General features: G+C 32.9%; 1 pseudogene; it reads right to left on the bottom strand.

Moving 5' to 3' along the window:
* Nucleotides 1-3,634: 3,634 nt before the first annotated feature.
* On the bottom strand, nucleotides 3,635-3,790 carry LOC143672826 (putative ribosomal protein eL39-like 5 pseudogene; annotated as a pseudogene).
* Nucleotides 3,791-11,401: the final 7,611 nt, after the last annotated feature.

Below are 11,401 nucleotides of genomic sequence, written 5' to 3'. Positions count from 1 at the left end.
TAGACAATGTGATAGAGGAATCACCCAGATAATCAAAGATATTTCCAAGCTCTGGGTGAAAAAATGTTGTATAAATGTGGATATTAAAAGGAGAAATGAAAGGGAAAGCTTTATAATTATACATTCCCCTCTAGAGAAAATGCCTTCAGTTTTCATGTTTGGGATTAAATACAGCATAAGAATAACTTTTTATGAGAAATTTAACAAGTTGTGCCTTAGATTCTGAAACTTAGATTCTGAAGCATATATTAAACTGCACATTTCTATGTTTGCTTTTGTGAAATTTTGTATATTTGAATGACACTAATTAACCTATTCTGTATCCACAAACCAAAATACTCAAATAAATGGTTTTGTTTGTGTAATTCACTTTCCACCCACTTGGAAATAAATAGCAACTTTTAATTAACCTAATTTAATATCCTAATTATATATTTATTTGATGATGTATATGTATATGCATAGGTGTATGTATGCTAATATGTATGTGTGTGTATAAATTATAAAACATATTTAAACACATCATCCTGAGCACATCATCTCGTATATATTCATATATATATTTGAATGATTAAGATAGGAAATGTTGGATTGCATATGTCATAATAGAATAAAAATTTAAAACATATCCATGAAACTACTCTATGCAGTGAATGCTAAGTAAACAAATGACTTTAGTTAATAGCATAATTATAAAGATTTTCTGTCCTCAAATGCCCCAAAGTAATGCAAGGTGTTCTTGATGGGGTTTTGTACAGGAATCCTGTATTTCATGCATGGTTGCTATATAAGCCTAATGCTTATTTATTAAGGAAAAATTTTAAAGTGAAAGAAAATTAAACCTTCCTAGAATTTAAAGAAGGAAGAGAGAGAAAGAAAGAGAAGAAATAAATATACCAAAATTTGGATAATCAAGGTGTCATAAAAGTGAAGAGAAAATTAAAAGTAGATGAGGAAACAAGTTAATGAGAATTTTAAAATGCTGTATTTAATAAGAGCCTGTTGAGGACTAAGGAAAAAAGCAAATTTTAAAAAATATACACCTGATTTTGAAAATCTATGATAACATTAATAATGTTTTTTATTGAGACACTGGGATAAGTGCATGCTTTCCATGGCTAGTTTAAGCAGTCAGTGGGCAAGTACATTAACCACAAGTTGATAGGGCATGTCTCTGGGATTGCTCTCATTTATAAAGATCTAATGTGTTCATAAAGTACACTAACTTTAGCTATGAAACTGACTAACCCTTGCATATACGCACATCCAGCTAAACACCACCTACATAAATATATAAAACTTTTTGTAATCCAAACAGTCCCTTATGGCTGTCTGCCATCATTGCCTCAAGGAGGATCACCATTATTTTATTAGGATGAACTGTTCTGAACTTTATGTGAATGTGATTGTTCTGCATTGTGCTGGTTTGAATCTGTTATGTACACTAAACAAGGCCATGTTCTTTATTTTTAGGGGCATGGTCTTGGAATTGAACCCAGGACTTCCACATGAAAGGTTAGATTTATACCACTGAACCACCCATGCATCCCAAACAAAGTTCTTTTAATCCATTACTGTGGGTGGAGAACTATAGAGAGCTCAGAGAGAAACACAGAGAGATGTTTGGATATAACTCAGAGAGAAAAGGGGCAAGTAGCACTAGTCATGTGCCTTCCCCTGTGATAGATGAACCCTGGATACCAGCAGCCTTGCCTTGGAGAAGGAATCATCCCATTGATGCCTTAATTAGGATGTTTTCATGGCTTTAGAACTGTAAATTTTAAAACAAACGTAATTGTTTAAAAAAAACCAAATAAAAATAAATAAACAAATAAAAGCCAACCCATTTCTGATATATTGCATTCCAGCAGCTTTAGCAAACCAATTCAAATATTGCAGTAGTCATGACTCTGTAGGGAAATAAAGCCAACAGAAGGTATCTGTAAATAAGAGATTTATAAAGGTGTCTTATGCAACCATGTAGAGGCAAGATTCAAAAATCTATACAGCAGGCAGTGAGGCTAGCAACAATAAAGAAAGGTCTAGCTGAATTCCACAGAAGAGGCTCACTGGCTGAGGAAGCAATGAAAATTCTTTCTCCCTTAAAAGTCTTCAAATAAATGGGTCAAAACCAATTTATTGGATTCCCTCATTTGTGAAAGACACACCCTCAATATGTCATAGATGTCATCAGTCATAGATGCAATCATCTCTCTCATGATTTAGTAAACCAGCTTTATGGTTTGTAAATCAGCCAAGATATACACTTGCAGTAATGATCAGACCAGTGCTTGACTAATCAGGCATCTGTGTACCATGACCTAGCCAAGTTAATAACTGAACCCCACCATCACAAGTATGTATTTTTGTATCTTGAATTTTATTCTGTATGATATATGTTAGGTTCACCCATGCTATTGTATTTAGCTGTTAATATTTTATGACTATGTGGCATTACATTTCATTAACATTCCAGTTTATATTGTATTCTTCTGTGATAGGAGCTTCAGTGATTTTTCAGTTTCAGGATAAAGAGAATATATTTTTGTACATTTCTGTAATATCTTCATGCATTTCTTTAGTTTTGCTTTGTTTGGTTTAAGCACCTTTTCTTTCTTTCAATTCTAGAGTATAGGTACTGAAATAAAAACAAAACAGTTTCAGCAAATATTTTGGACAAATGAAACCACAGTAATTCCACTAGCATACTCTTGAACAATTCTCTATGTCTGATCTGTCACCTAAGATAACACATAGTGTTGGCATTTTTTATCTTTGATCCTTATAATTCCTAAATTATTAATATATAATATTTTCACTTCTAAGTAAGTGAAATGTATTTTGTTACTTTAATTCACCTATACTCTTTGAGGACAGCTCTAATATTATGAAAACATGAGTGTTATCAATGTCTTGAATAATGAACTTCTTCTCTAGAATGTTGGATTCATACAAACACAGCAGAAACTCCCTCATGGTAGGAACACTTCTTATTACTAGGTCTGATACTTCCTGAGGATAAACATGAAGAATGGAATTAATATCTTAAAGCATTAAAAATTTATTAAAAACAATAAAACCAAAAAAAGAAAAACCTATTACAAAATTGTTTTTTAAAAAAGTTGCTTCTTAAGGTTGCACTTATATCATGATCATAAAATCCATCCCAGCAGCTTGGTAGTTTCCTTTTTTTGAAACTATGAGTGGAAGACAACAATCACTTCATTAATAGCTATTGCCAAAACAACTATGGTAACAGTCACAACAGGCACTGTTTTAGCACCTGGAATTGAACACAGACCAATGTTGGGGTTATGTTGTTTGATGTGGTAACTGTTCTAGTTGACTAGATTTGGGAAATTGACTATTGTCAGATTCAGAGTTGATAGTGATGAGTCCCAATAAAGAGCGCATTCTCACTAAGCTCATCATTATTTATTTTAAAAATGTTCTCACAACTTTTTACTGAACTATCTTATTTATGCAGAAACATAAAAGCAAAGAAAAAAAGCAGTTACTTTCACAATGAAATATGTCCCAATGTTCAGAAGGAATGACATCTTCAACATTATATGACAGAATGATAGTCACTTTGGTACAGCATAAATATGCATGTCATAATGTGTGTGACACTTTAAAGATTCAGCTTGCTTTTTCTCCAATGTCTCATCTTAGCATTGTACCTGATTATATTTCCAATTCTCCTTTGAATCCACTGGGATATGGGATGGTACCATTTTGGCTTCTTGGCCAGGGATTGCTTGATTTTAAAAGTCTTGTGTGAAGACATATGAGGCAGGGGGTCAAACATGCACACCATAATGGCAGAAAAAATAAAATCTCACTGACCTTATTTTGAAGTAAAAATATGAATGTGTCAACTTCTATTGTTATTTGCCTTATATATTTATATCTATATATAAATAGATATATATTCAAATTTTCATTTGCCTTATAGATTTATATTTGATAAGCCTCAGGTCTAAAGAGGCTTATTAGATCAAATACTGTTCTAACCTGCTAAAGTACCCAAACCCTATACCTTAAAAAAGACAAGCTTTTATTAATGAGTATTTACTAACTTGCAAGCTGACAGCTCTGAGGCTGGAAAAATGTCCAAATCAATGCATCATCAGAATGATATCTTCTTCCTCAAGTCCAGATGTAGGTAATCCTAGACTCCTCCATCACATGGAAATGTGCATGGTGGAGTCTGTTGCTCTCTCACTTTCCTCCTTGGTCTCATTATTTTCAGCTACTTCCTTCCATGTTTTTTTCTTTCTGTTTGAATTTTATTTTCTTATATAGGTCTCCAGTAACAGCATTAAGATGTGTCCTGAATGAGATGGGGTCACATCTTAAGACTCTAGTCACCAAAATACCATATTTACACTAGGTCCATACCCATATGAAAAGATTAATTTTAAGAAAATTCTTTTCTGGGGCTACATACAGCTTCAATTCATCAAAAGTATATTGAGTTTTCCAATAATTATTAGCTGGGCCTAAGTGACCACCAGTATAATCTATCCTTTTGGCCTCTTTAGTGTAAACTCAAAAAATAGTTAAAAAGAAATAGAATGTAAATAAGGCAGTAAATTAAGATAATCTAAGACAGGCACCATAGCTAAATTCTCCTATCTTATTTGGGCCATACACAACTGAGGCATAAATTTTTGGCTATTTGGAATGACATAGTACTGGAGCAGTACTATGTAGAATGTCAATGGTTACCTTGTATGGCAATGTGTCTGGAATTTGGGATAGTGGAAGCAGTACTACAAGATTCTTGAGTGTTTACCTCATAAACAACAGACCTATCAAATTCTGTACTATAGTATATGTAAAGCTTAATGCAATCCATGATTATTATGAGGCTAATAAACAGACCTGTGCTGATACTATATTATTAACAACCTTTTCACAGGTATTAAACACAGATGTGAGTAAAACTACAAGACTTTACCAGTTACAATCCCAACATCTGATGCATGCAATCATGAAGCAGCAATTAGGTATGGCCATGCCCTTTGTATTTTGAATCTTTTTTTCTCTTAGATTGGTGTCTTTTTGGAAGGGTTGTGCATTTTGGAAGACAGACAGTTACCCTTTTGAAAATTGCACTGGTTACATTCAGAATTTACTTTGAATAGAAAATCAAAATATTTTTGTAAGCATAGTTCCCATATGTAAAATAAAATTTAACTAGTCCTGCTGAAAAACAATTCTCCATAGGGTAACTGAATATCAAACTTAGGCTGATTGGCAGCACTTATTCAACTTTCAATTTAATTTACCAATTTCTTTTGTATGCATAAATCTGCTTTAGCAGGCGAGGAATAAGGTCTGAGACTATTTCTAAGAAGCTCTCTGATCATGTTATTCATGATAGCCTAAAGACTACACCAATGAACAATGTGATACAGGATAGAGGGCCATCAGATCCCAGGCAGAATTTAGGGATTTGATAAAAGAACAGAAAACTTTGCAGATATATCACCCAACCAGGAAAGGAAATTTACATCTAAATCTGCTTAGAAATCTGAACTCTTTGCCCTTAGGACTAAATCAAAAACCTACCAATGAGATTTTAATGTTACCCAAGAATTCCATTCCTTTAAATGCAATTTATCCATCATATTTGTTCCAAATGAAAATATATGACTACTTCAATTCCAACAATAATTATAAAATGATTATTATGGAAATAGAATATATTCATCCAAGGTTATTTTGGAATGGTAACAATGAGAGAGAAATAGTAGATTGAGATGGTATGGAGGGGGAGAATAATAAGGGGAGTGAATCATGTGACAAGGGAGATATTGAGTCCATTAGTGAAAGGAAAAAGTGGAGTTGGAGAAATATTTAGTTATTTGGCAAAAGATATCAACGTAAACAAAACCTGAAATCCATAGAAGAAAGAAGTGAATATTTAAACTAATGGTGAAAATTAAAATTTGGATAATTGGAAGAAACAAGTGAGCAATTAATAGCTGTTTGACACATGCACCTGATCTCTCTTCTGTGTGTGTGTATATGTGTGTACCATACATATTAAAGAATAACATTAAAAACTGAGAATGAACATATGCATATTAATTATGAAAAATTAATAAGTAAAACAGTCAAATTAGTACATCAAGATCAGATGTCCTTTTAAAAACACAACAGATCAGTGTATTTAGAGCCTTAGGGACCACAGAAATAGGAATTAGAAGGATCTGCTGATTCTTATTTTGAACATTGTGCTGGTTAGAAAATGTTAGGTACATGAGAGGTACCATGTTCTTTCGATCCTGATCCAGTCTTATGGGCTCAGTCATACTATTTGAGGTAGACTTTTTCCTTTTGAGGAGACCGTTTCCACACAGATGCAAAGCATGCAATTGGGGATGTGACTTTTTTATTAGACTATTTCTATGGAGAAGTGACCCTACACATTTAAGTTGGATTTTAATTAGTTTAATGGTGTTCTTCAAAAGGGTATACATTTTGGAGATGCTGGCAGAAATGACATAGACACAAATGTGTGACAAAACACATTTATGATGTTTTGAAATTCAGAATACCCAGAAGGTGATAGGAGCTGAGAAAGGTGATAGAAGTTCAACAGGAAATTGGGTCCAGTGGAATCACTGTTTCTCTTTCCATGAACACTAAGCAAGCCACAGCCTGGAGAGAGTGAAGGGAAGCTATGAAATGAAATTCAGTGTTCATGCCAGAGCACTTGAGTGAGGCCCAAGATGCTTAATGAGAAAGTCACTGGAATCAAAAGCTAAAGTCAAAGAGCTGGGCTCAAGGACCAGCTGATTGCAGCCATGCACCTTCCCAGGAGACAGGTATCAGCCTTTCCTTTGGAGTCAAGGTAACTTTCTCTGGATAACTTAGCTTGGGAATTTTTATGGCTTTAGACTGTAAACTTGCAACTTAATAATTCCTCTTTATAAAAGCCACTCTATTTCTGGTATATTGCATTTCAACATCTTTAACAAACTAAAACATACATATGCATCAATTTTAGGAGTCAAGTTTCTGGGTCATGAGGCATAAATATACTTGAAATTACAAAATATTCATACCAATTATACCTACTACTAGTGATGTGATAATACCAATTGATACATCTCCTAGCCTATGTGTAGTTTTATTTATCTTTTTAAATTTTATTCATTCTGATGGGGTGTATTACTATATTATTAGGTTTTCTATGCACTTGTAGGCCTTTTTTATATCATCCTGTGTCAAAAGGACACTTTGTCTACTTTCAGGTCATATTCCATTGATTAGTTGCAACTCAATATATTTTCTGGATGGAAGTTATTTGCTAAATATAATTGCAAATACATTTTTCCAGTGTGTGGCTTCATTTTTTGCTGCACTAACCATTAGATCTTGAAGATATTTTTTATATGAAATTCTTAAAGCATGATTTTTCTTGCAAAATTATCTACACTTGAATCAGGCCCATATTGTCAAATTAGGGTGACCTTTTAGTAAGTCTTGAAATGTGGAAGTATGAAGATTTAGTCATAATTTTTGCTATTGTTTTTAATTAGTTCAGAAAAGGTTTATTATCTTCTGTTCTGGGAGAATTTGTGAGACTGGTATTATTTGACATTAACATTTTGAAAATATTCAAACAGGAATCTGTCTGAACTTTTCTTCAAGCTTAAGTTTTATAAAGGAAATTAAATTATGTGGTCTTATTTTGTCTGTTGGTGTATTCATGTATTCAAGCATATTTTGGTCTGTTTATAAACTGTCTTTTATGTTTGAAAAGTTAACACATTTAGTGTAAATATACTGTAGAGAATTTTCATATTTCATTTCATGTTCAGGTCTTATATTACCATGATCATTTTTTTAAAACTAAGAAATCAAATTTGTTTCATTGCTAGTAGTTAAATGCTGGAGTTTATTAGAATTTTATCAGTTTTTGCATTAATGCCTTTTGTATGATCTAGTTTCTATTCCAGAAAATGATGCTGCTTTTACTGTTCATGTCTCCTTGGTTTCTTGTTATCTGTGACAGTTTCTCAATCTTTCCTTGTTTTTGATGACCTTGAATGTTTGAAAATTGTTAGTTATTCTACAGACTGCTTCTCAGTTTGGACTAATTTGGTGACTTTCTTGTATTGAAATTGTATTTATGAGTTTTGAGGCAAATATTACAAGACTTAAAAGCCTTCATATTTCATTGTATCAGGAGTTCAAATCATTCAGGATGTTAACTTGGTCAATTAACCAATATAGTATCTCTCCTTAAAGGTTACCTTTCTACATGGCAGATATTGGAAGTGACTCATGAAGCTTATCTCATATTCAAGGAAAGGGAATAGGAATGAAATAGACTCCACATCTAGGAATAGGAGAATCAATCTGTCTATCTACATATCAGTTAACTTATTTGGTATTCTTTAAAAATGTTTTTCTCCTTTTTTCAAATTTCATCATTTTTTATATCAATACAAATTCAGGGATACAAAAAAGTACAGCCTTTTTCATTACATGTCTCAAGTTGCTCCAACTTGATCATTGTGAGTTAGTTGAAGTTGGATGCTATGTTCCTTTTACTCATTGCATGTTTTAAAAACATTTTATTACTATCTGGGACTACAAGATCCACCATGCCTATTATGCTAGTTTGAAAGCATTATGTACCCCAGAGAAGCCACGTGTCATTCCTGAACCAATCTTGTGGGAACAGGCATTTCTTTTAATCTTTTTAAAATTTTTATTGATAAACCAGTGTACAAGTACATACATTCTTAACATACAAACATTTCATACATAGTGTACAATTAATGGCTCACAATGTCATCACATGCTTGTATATTCATTGCCATGATCATTTTTAGAAAATTAGTGTCACTCCAGAGAATTAAATTAAAAAAAAACCTCATATATACCATACTCTTTACCCCTCCCTCTCATTGACCACTAATATATCCATCTACCCTACATATATATATTTTATAAATAAATGTACATATATTAATTATAACATGTTACCTCTATTATTTATTTATTTTTAATCCATATGTTTACTTATCTGTCCATACCATAGATAAAAGGAGCATCAGACACACGGTTTTCACAGTCACCCAGTCACATTACAAAAGTTGTATCATTATACAATCATTTTCAAGAAACATAGCTACTGGAACATGACTATTCTACAGTTTCAGGCACTTTCCTCTAGCCTCTCTAATATGCATTAAACTAAAAAAAGGATATCTATATAATGTATAAGAATAACCTCCAGGATAACCTCTTGACTCTGCATGAAATCTCTCAGTCACTGACACTTTATTTTAGTCTCATTTCTCTCTTCCCCCTTTTGGTCAAGAAGATTTTTCTCAATCCCTGATTCTGAGTACCAGTTCACTCTAGGGTTTCTGTTCCACATTGCCAAGAAGGTTTACACCCCCAGGAGTCATGTACCACACAGAAAGGAGGGTGGTGAATTTCTTTGCCATGTTGGCTAAGAGAGTGATAGGCTACATCTGAGCCACAAAAGAGGTTCTCTTGGGGTGACCCTTTGGCTTAATTTTAACTAAGTTTAGTCTACCCTTTGTGTAGATAAGTTTCATATGAACAAACCTCAAGACTGAGGGCTCAGTCTGATGATTTGGTTGTCCCCACTACTTGTGAGAATATCAGGAATTCTCCAGATGGGGAAGTCGAATTTTCCCCCTTTCTCAGCATTCCCCCAAGGGGACCTTGTAAATATTTTTATTCATTGTTCAAATCACTCTGAGATTTATCTGGGCATTACTCTGGGCAATCCTACATAATTTCATGCCCTATTTAAGCTTCCATGTACTTATGTTTATTTGGTATAAAATTTATATTTTAATTAGTATATCTTTTAATTAGTATATGACTTATATGGAGTGTTTAACTGAACAGCATAAGTACATTTATTTTACTCTTGATTCAATATTGTATCCACTTCTTTTAATCTTGATAAAATAATGTAATCATCTGATTAGATTATACTCACAGAGATGTGACATGCCTGACTGTAGGTGTGAACTTTGATTAGATGTAGATGTGACTTCAACTATTCCATGTGGTTCTTTATTAGTTTACTGGAATCCTTGAAAAGATGAGACACTATAGAAAAATGACAGAGTCAACAAAAACTTCAGAGCAGAGCTGACACAGATGTGAGTCTAGGAGAATGGAGGCAAAGATGATTTTAGATGCCTGGAGGTAAGTGAATGTTGTCAAGAGGTGTCAAACAAGCCAGAACCTGGAGAGAAAGCCAGGGGAAGTAAAGAGATGAAGGCCTAGCACTGAGAAGCAAAGTGAGGAACACCCACAGGAACAAAGGTGGAAGACAATGGATCCCAAGAGCAAGAGATCAGCAGATGCCAGCCATGTGACTACCTAGCTGACAGAGTGGATTCTGACACACAGAAGTGCCTGGAATTAAAGTATCTTTCCACGGACTCCTTAGTTTGGAGCATCATCTGTTGGGTAAAATAATTCCTTTCAATTTTTCATCTCTTAAATAACCATGTCTACTGGAAGAAGTATATATGACCCAATATTATTCTTTCATTTATCCAGTCAGCAAACATTTAACTGAAACACTTAGTTATTAATATCATCATAATTGTAGTTGGATAAAATGTCCTATAATACTTTGAAATTTTTAATTAATTTTGCCCCATCTGTATCCTGTACTTTTATTTCCTTCAATATTTTGATGTAAGGGTTTTATTTTTGTTTTCAAAAATATATCCAATGATTTGAGACTTATACAAACTTCTACTTTTCTTCTATTACTTGTCTTAATGTTCAAATGTACACTCTTAACTTACCAAGTCTAATTTTAAACTTATTTTACTGAAATCTAGATTTTTTCAAATTTTGGAAGCTTCCACTCAGCTTATGTTCTCCTAAGTATATGCTTTATTGAGGCATTTCAATCTTTCTACATATAAAGAACTACAGGATATTGAAATTATTGTTTGATAGAATATTGATAAATCAGGCACTTAAATTTTCAATTTTTTTCTTTTTTATTACCTTACATGCTGCAACTCTAATATTCCATCTCAAATTATTTTCCTAATGCTACTGCAACATTCTTACTAGTCCTGTAAGGAAAATCTGCTGTGATATATTTCATTATTTCATCTAAAATCATTTTATTTCCTTTGTTCTTTTAGCACATAAATGATGTTGATTAATTCTCTTATTTGTTTGTTTGAAGAGATATTTATTTTCCCTTAATATTTTATTCATAGCATTTCATGTATTATTATTTATATATATATTCCTAGATCATTTCTGCTAAGTTTAAGGATATTTTTATTGAGATATTTTTCTAGTTTGCTAGCTGCTGGATTGCAATATACCAGAAACAGAATGGCTTTAAAAAAGG

This window comes from Tamandua tetradactyla (genome assembly GCF_023851605.1).
Source record: "Tamandua tetradactyla isolate mTamTet1 chromosome 18 unlocalized genomic scaffold, mTamTet1.pri SUPER_18_unloc_1, whole genome shotgun sequence".
NCBI lineage: Eukaryota > Metazoa > Chordata > Mammalia > Pilosa > Myrmecophagidae > Tamandua > Tamandua tetradactyla.
The sequence above is the reverse complement of the archived record's forward strand: the minus strand, read 5'-3'. Positions and strand labels throughout refer to the sequence as shown.